Raw genomic sequence first — 8,321 nt, forward strand, 5'->3', positions numbered from 1 at the left:
ATTTATTTTTAATAAGAATTTTATTTTATATTATTTTATTATTTTTTTTATTTTTTTAATTTTTTTTTTTACGTAAGACGCTTAATTAAAGAAGAAGAAGAAGATCCTAAATATGATATTGGGTGAGTGTAAAACATTTAATATGGCCTCAATTAATAAAAAAAGTTAAATTAATAATAAAATAAAATCAATTTGTTATATTTTGATTTTTTTATTAATTTGTGAATAGGCTTTGTTACAATACCATGGGCCAATACCATGGTTATCAATACAACAATTCCAAAAACCTTAACTTATCTCACAACCAAAATATTTTATTAACAATATGAAAATATCCTTAACCATGAATATTCCCCCAACATTAGGGTAGATATTATTTGTTGGGTCCCTATAATACTAGTGATTACCCATTACTATTGTAGTTATACCCCTTATTTATATTGTTGTGCCCCTATTACCCCCATATTGTTATTTCTGTGCCCCATAGAATCCCTCTATTGTTATTTTTGTGGCTTTATATTATTATTGTTAGGTCGGCTGGATTATATTGTGACTCCTTAGACTCCTATATATAGAAAGGAGGTTTTGTCATTTGTATCATCCAAGAATTGTTCATTTATGTAATGTAAAGGAGGTTTCTCCCTCGAAGAGGCTGAATTCTAAGGCGTTGATCTATCTTTTCTATCTTTTCTTGAGCTGGTTTCATAACATTTGGTATCAGAGCTTTGGATTCTAGGGTTTCGCTGCTCCAAACAGGTCATCGTGGCATTTTCGCTATAACTTTTTTTCTGTGACGTTTCAGAAGTAAAAAAAAAAAACCCATTTGAGAAGAATTGGCGCTGAACCTTGGGTCTGAATTTCAGAGCTTTTCGCGTGATATTTTCGGAGATATGATCTGAGGAAGTTGGCCTTTTTGCAGACTCCTGAATTACATTCAAAACAGGTGACCTGGGGAAAATCGTCATAACTCTCTCTCTGAGGATCGGATTGAAATTTCGTAAAAAGGTACAGAAAGAGGACGGACTGTAGTTTCTTGTATGTGTGTTTCAGATTCAAAGGTTGAAACAGTGACTCGTGGCACGTCGTACAAGTTCGCTCTACGGAACCAGTCTAAAAGCAAGTCACTGTGGGAGATTTCACATAACTCTTCCTTGGAGAATCCAATTTGGCTCAGACTTGTGGCATTGGAAAGAGGACGCAGAAGGCTACTACAGGTCGAAATTTCAGAACTGGATGATCCGAAATTACAGAGATACATCAGATTCAATATCAGGCTTCTATAAAGTGAAAAAAGGTGTGTAGTTTTTTTTTTAAATTTTTGTGTAAGCTTGGTTTAACGGAATTCAAAGGGCATAGTAAAGCATTATTATCGGTAACTGATGCCCCGAGGAAAGAAAATGCAAACACCTAGTAAGGAACCTGAAAGCTCTAGCATGACTCATGAAGAAGAAGAAGAAATGCTACATGATATATCAAAATTACAAGAACAAGTGCAACAAATGTCACGCTCACAAAAGCTAACAGAAGCTAAGATAAGTGGCGTGGAATCTAAGATAAAGGGCATGGAAGCTAAGATGGATGATTCGAAGACAGATTTGAGAGAGAGATGGCAGATTTGAAGATAGATTTGAAGACATATATGGAAGAATTGAAGAAGTTGCTACAAGAAAGGGTCACTAATGGTGAAAAGGTAGTAAAGGAAACTCATGATGAGAACAAAAGAAATGTTAATCATGATACCATAGACGCTAATGTTGGATCGAAGAATCACCATATTCCAAAAATCGATATGAGGAAGTTTGATGGCAAGGATCCCGCTACATGGATATTACAGATGGAGCAATTCTTCGATCTCAATAATGTGCAAAATGCACAAAAGGTACGTATGGCAACTGTATATTTGGAACCAAATCAGTTTGTATGGTATCAATGGCTTTGCTCTCGTAAACAATTTATCACTTGGGCAATTTTTACGGAAGAATTGATAGCACATTATGAAGATACAAAAAGCAACACTTTTTTTAGCCAATTGATAAGTCTCAAACAAAAGGGTTCAGTAATGGAGCACATTGAGGAGTTCCAAAAATTGAACATAAGGGTAAAAGATATTCCAGAGGAGCATAGGATTGATGTGTTCATAGGGTCTTTAAAGGATAATATCCAACATGATGTTTGCCTTTGGGAACCTGATTCATTAGAGAAGGCATTCAGGTTAGCAAGAAAAATGGAAAGCAAAATTATGGCAACCAGGAAGCATACCACTCACAACTATAAAGACGGAAGTGTTGTTGCCCTTAGTCTTCCACAACCTATAAGGTTGACACCACAACAATTGGAAGAAAAAAGAGCAAAAGGGCTTTGTTACAGTTGTGATAGCAAATACACTAAAGGTCATAAGTGTGCTGAGAAGAAATTATTCTACATAGATTGTGAAGAGGAAGAAGAAAAGGAGCAAGAAAGGTCAAAAGAAGAAGATATACTCCAGGAACAAAGCCTAGATGAAGAACAAATAAATCCGACCATATCTTGTAATGCATTGGCGGAATTACCACTCCTCAAACCATCAAGATAGAAGGACAAATCAAGAAGAAAAAGGTAATAGTGTTGATTGATTCAGGAAGCACCCACAATTTTATTCATTGTAGGGTAGCAAAAGAATTGAATTGCTTCCTATATCCAGCACCAGAGTGTCAAGTGATGATTGCAAATGGAGGAACAATAAATTGCTCTGGAAAGTGCCATAATATCAAGCTATCCATGGGAGAATATGTATTGACTAGCCCAATGCTTTCCATTCCAATGGGAGGTGCTGATGTTGTACTAGGAGTCCAATGGCTACAATCCTTGGGTACAATAGCTTTTAATTTTCAAGAACTTTTCATCAAATTTTCTTGGAAGGAAAGGAAGTTGAATTAAGGGGTATTGCAGGGAAACCAGGAAAGATAATCAGCTCTAATGGTATGACAAAGCTTCTAAAAAAGGAGCAAAGAGGTGTAATTGCACAATTATGTTCGCTAGATGTTTCCACATTGGAATCATCTATTTCTCCAGATCTCCAAAAAGTCTTGGACAATCATTCCAAGGTATTTGAGACTCCCAAGGGTCTCCCACCTATGCGTGATCATGATCATGCTATTCATCTGATTCCAGGAAGTGTTCCTCCAAACATCAGGCCGTACAGATATCCCTATGTCCAAAAAAGTGAAATTGAACGTATGGTTGCAGAAATGCTAGAGGCTGGTATAATTCAACCGAGTCAAAGTTCTTTCTCAGCTCCAGTAGTATTGGTGCACAAGAAGGATGGATCATGGCGCATGTGTCCAGATTATAGGGAGCTCAACAAGCTCACTATTAAAGATAAGTTCCCCATTCCTGTTATTGATGAATTACTGGATGAATTGCATGGATCAATTTACTTCACCAAGTTGGATCTTCGTTCGGGATATCATCAAATCAGAATGAAGATTGAAGACATTCCAAAAACGGCATTTAGAACTCATGAGGGTCATTATGAATTTTTGGTCATGCCTTTTGGCCTTACCAATGCACCTTCAACATTTCAAGGTTTGATGAATTCAATTTTCAAACCATTCCTTAGAAAATTTGTGTTAGTATTTTTTGATGATATACTAATCTACAGCAAGTCTTGGAAGGATCATGTTGACAGGGTGCTACAACTATTGGAGGAGAAACAATTATATGCAAAAAGATCCAAATGTTTCTTTGGAGTCCAGGAGGTGGAATATTTGGGTCATATTGTATCTCATGAAGGAGTTAAGGTAGACCCTAGCAAAATTAAAGCCATTAAGGAATGGAAAATCCCCACATCCATAAAGCATCTGCGAGGATTTCTTGGGTTGACAGGGTATTATCGCAAGTTTGTTAAGAATTATGGGAGAATAGCAGCACCTCTAACAACATTATTGAAGAAAGATTCATTTTCATGGACTCCGGAAGCAACAAAGGCCTTTGAACATCTTAAAGAGGCAATGTGCCAAGCACCGGTCTTAGCTACACCGGACTTCACAAAAACCTTTATTGTGGAATGTGATGCTTCAGGAAATGGAATTGGTGCTGTTCTAATGCAAGATGAAAGACCCATTGCTTTTGAAAGTCGTCCAATCAAGGGAAAGTTTTTAAGCAAAGCTATTTATGAGAAGGAAATGTTGGCAATACTCCATGCACTTAAGAAATGGCGACCCTACCTAATGGGAAGACACTTCAAGGTAAAAACGGATCATGATAGCCTTAAATACTTTTTAGAACAAAGATTATCCTCTGAAGAGCAACAAAAGTGGGTCACAAAGATGTTGGGTTATGACTTTGAAATCATCTACAAAAAAGGGAAGCAAAATGTGGTGGCAGATGCACTCTCAAGAAAGGATGAGGATGTGGAAGCATTGTTGTGTGCCATTTCTATTATCCAACCAGATTGGATAAACGAAGCAAGGGAGGAATGGAAGAATGACGAAGAAGTGTGGGCACTTATTCGAAAGCTACAACAAGATTCCAGTACTTCTGATACATTTAGCTGGCAAAATGATTCGTTATGGTACAAAGATCGCTTATACCTCTGTAAGAATTCCCAGCTAAAACAAAAGATTCTTATGGAATTGCACACTTCTCCCTTAGGAGGGCACTCAGGATTTTTAAAAACTTACCACAGGGTTAAGAAGGAATTTTTTTGGGATGGCCTTAAATCAGATATTCAAAAGTTTGTGGCGGAATGTTTGGTTTGCCAGCAAAATAAAGTTGAAACAATTAAGACACCGGGTCTATTACAACCTTTATCCATTCCAAGCCAACGTTGGGAGGAGGTTTCAATGGATTTTATCACAGGTTTACCCAAGTCTGAGGGAAAGAGTGTCATCATGGTGGTAGTTGACAGACTTACCAAGTATGCACACTTTTGTGCATTATCACATCCATTTAAAGCCAGTACAGTTTCTACTGCATTTATGGAAACAGTTCAAAAGCTACATGGAAACCCAAAGATTATTGTAAGTGACAGAGATCCCATTTTCACTGGAAATTTTTGGACAGAATTATTTTCTTGTCTTGGTACTCAGTTAGCTCATAGCTCATCTTATCATCCTCAATCTGATGGGCAAACTGAGATAGTAAACAAATGTTTGGAAGGATATCTTCGTTGCTTTGTATCTGATAAACAGACACAATGGGTCAAATGGTTGCCTCTGGCTGAATGGTGGTATAACACTTCCTTCCATACAGCAACAAAAATGACCCCATTTATGGCACTTTATGGGTATCAACCACCATCCATCACATCATATTTAAGAGAAAATTCTAAGGTTCAGGCAGTGGAACATCACATCGAACATCAACAACAAGTCCTCCAACTCTTAAAGGATAACCTCGTGTTGGCACAAAATAGAATGAAACAACAGGCAGATCAACATCGCAGTGAAAGAAGTTTTGATGTAGGTGATTGGGTATTCCTACGGCTACAACCATATAAGCAAATGTCCCTAAAGCAAGCTAAGAAGGATAATAAATTATCACCAAAGTATTATGGTCCGTACAAGGTGTTGCAAAAGATTGGTACTATGGCATACAAATTGGAGCTTCCTGCAGCTTCTCGATTGCACCCAGTTTCCATGTTTCATGTTTAAAGAAGGTTATAGGTGACAAGCTCCCAATTCAAACAATATTGCCAGAACTTGATGAGGAAGGAAAAATTATATTGGAACCGGAAGCAGTCACAGAAACAAGAACTCGACAGCTACGAAATCGATCAATTTCAGAGTATCTTATCAAGTGGAAGAACTTATCCGCTGAAGATTCCACATGGGAGGATGAGAATTTTATGCATAAGTATCCAGAACTACTCAAGCGTTGAGGACAACACTTTTTTGAAGGAGAGGGGCATGTTGGGTCCCTATAATACTAGTGATTACCCCATTACTATTGTAGTTATACCCCTTATTTATATTGTTGTGCCCCTATTACCCCCATATTGTTATTTCTATGCCCCATAGAATCCCTCTATTGTTATTTTTGTGGCATTTGTATCATCCAAGAATTTTTCATTTATGTAATGTAAAGGAGGTTGCCCCCTCGAAGAGGCTGAATTCTAAGGCGTTGATCTGTCTTTTCTATCTTTTCTTGAGCTGGTTTCATAACATTATTAACTTGTAAAAAATAGTCTTTATTACAATACCATGGCTCAATACTATGGATTATCAATACCACATGCCCAAAAAACATAATTATTTCACAATCAAAATATTTCATAACAATATGAAAATATTGTTAACCATGGATATTCACCCTCACTTTACCATGGATATTAACCTGTAAATTGGTTTTGTTACAATACCATGGGCCAATACTGATGAGCCTCATTATTGAGTAATTATATGGGCCTTAATTGGCCTTAATTCACCTCCTAGCTTAGTCAAACCAACTATTCTCACAACTTATTGCATACTTTTGATTATATTTTGTTTATGAAATGAGTTAGAGTTGGATATTTGGCTTTGTGGTCTAATGTACATGTAATGCAGGAATAAAGGATAAAAGCAAGGAAAAATGTAGGTATAAAGGATAAAAGCAATGAACTATGGCAAAGACCTTGGTAAAACTAGAATGGGACAAAGGAGAGTAATTATAGGAGGTAAATCCTCCTCATTTACTACCCCTCCATTCGAATATTCCTCCATCAGCTCAAAGTGCAAACAACCATCACTTGAAGACTAGAAGACAGTCGAGCAAGTGAAAAGGACAAAAACTAGTTTTTCTTGAGTTAGAGGCCAAGCCTCCCTAATGGGAAGGAAGTCATTAGAGACTTCAAATGTATAAATAGAGAGGCTTAGGACCTCAGTAGGATTTAGACTTCTATTGTAAAAACTCTACTTTATTTCTGAGTTGTAAGACTTGTGACAGTTTGTTCTGTAATCCATGGTTTTTTATAATAAGAATGAGTTCTATTTAAAACAGCTCTAAGTTAACTCCGAGGGCTGAATCTCTTGGGTTAGGGGCCAACCCAAGCTCCTCTTTACTGTACATGTATGCTAGCATAGATCTCTGTTCTGTTTATTTGCTTAAGTAGTTTCATGGTTTTTTGTTCATTTTCTTAAGTAGCCTTATGGTTTTCACTATTTATTTTCTTAAGTAGTTGCACTTTCATTACAACAATATAGCATAGATTATTCATGGTTTTCCTGTTCATTTTCTTCAGTAGCTGCATTTGCTATAGTTTACTTCCATTTATGCCTTCTTTCAGTTCACAGGTTAGTTAGGAGAAAAAGATCACCATAAGGTTGTGCGCAGGTGTCTCGGCCTCATCTCCTCCCTCTGGGACCATGACTTGAGGAAGAGACCCTTCAGCAACCCCCAAAACACATGTTTCTGGTTCTCGCATGAGCTATGGAGTTTTTCGTTTGATGCAGTTACTCGTTCACCCTCACTGTGTTTTTCTGTCATTTTCATTTAAAAACCGCCTTTAGCACATTCTTCATGCATCACTTCCTCGTCGTTTGATCCACAACAAACCTTCACAATCATCGTCCGATTCATTATTTTCTCTAACTGCTGCCTTGCATGAAGTCTTCCACTTACTTTATGCACTTTAAGTCTCCATCATCGATCTGCTTCGCCTAATCGATGGCTATCGTGTCACCTCAACACTTCATGTGCTTTAAAACCCCCACCGTCGATCTGCCTCACTTGATCCAATGTCTATTGCTTCACCAATCGCTAACTAGCTTGGATGATCTCCACCATTGATCAGCCCCACCTGATCCAACGACTATCGTCCAATCTCGCGTGGATTAGTGCATAACCATTATCTGCTTGAGAGCACCCGAGAAAAGTGGTTTTCTCATGCTACATGTTGTGCAGTTAGGCTAATCGTTTGAAATTTTCAAATACAACTTACAGCCTTGAGGGTGTGCGAGAAACTACTTACCACCTTAGAAACCGCTGCATCATTTCGCATGTTTCTTTTTCCCACGATATTATCTTCGCCGTCCATCTCTTGACTCATTCGCACGATAAGATCTCAGCCATTCATCTCTCCTATTAGCCTCATCCGTCCATCTCTTGACTTAATCTTCGTGATTAGATCTTGACCATTCATCTCCTATTAACCTCATTCATCCATTTATTCGCTTAAGATCTCGCGATACGATCTCCGCCATTCATCACTTCATTATCCTTGTTCATCCATTTATTCACTTAAGACCCTGCGATAAGATCTCCACTATCCATCTTCTACTCGTTGATCAATCCAACAGTCCCTATGCGCTACTACATCCTTACATCCTCCTTTCATTGATTTCGACCTCCGATTGCTCTTC

General features: G+C 37.7%; 1 pseudogene; it reads right to left on the minus strand.

The window, feature by feature from the left end:
- LOC149153028 (iron-sulfur cluster assembly SufBD family protein ABCI8, chloroplastic pseudogene) overlaps positions 1 to 8,008 on the minus strand; it is a 33,637-nt pseudogene extending 25,629 nt beyond the window's left edge.
- Positions 8,009 to 8,321: the final 313 nt, after the last annotated feature.

Source organism: Pinus tabuliformis, chromosome 9 (assembly GCF_031772625.1).
Source record: "Pinus tabuliformis cultivar Carrire ecotype Pingquan chromosome 9, CPIR1, whole genome shotgun sequence".
Lineage (NCBI taxonomy): Eukaryota > Viridiplantae > Streptophyta > Pinopsida > Pinales > Pinaceae > Pinus > Pinus tabuliformis.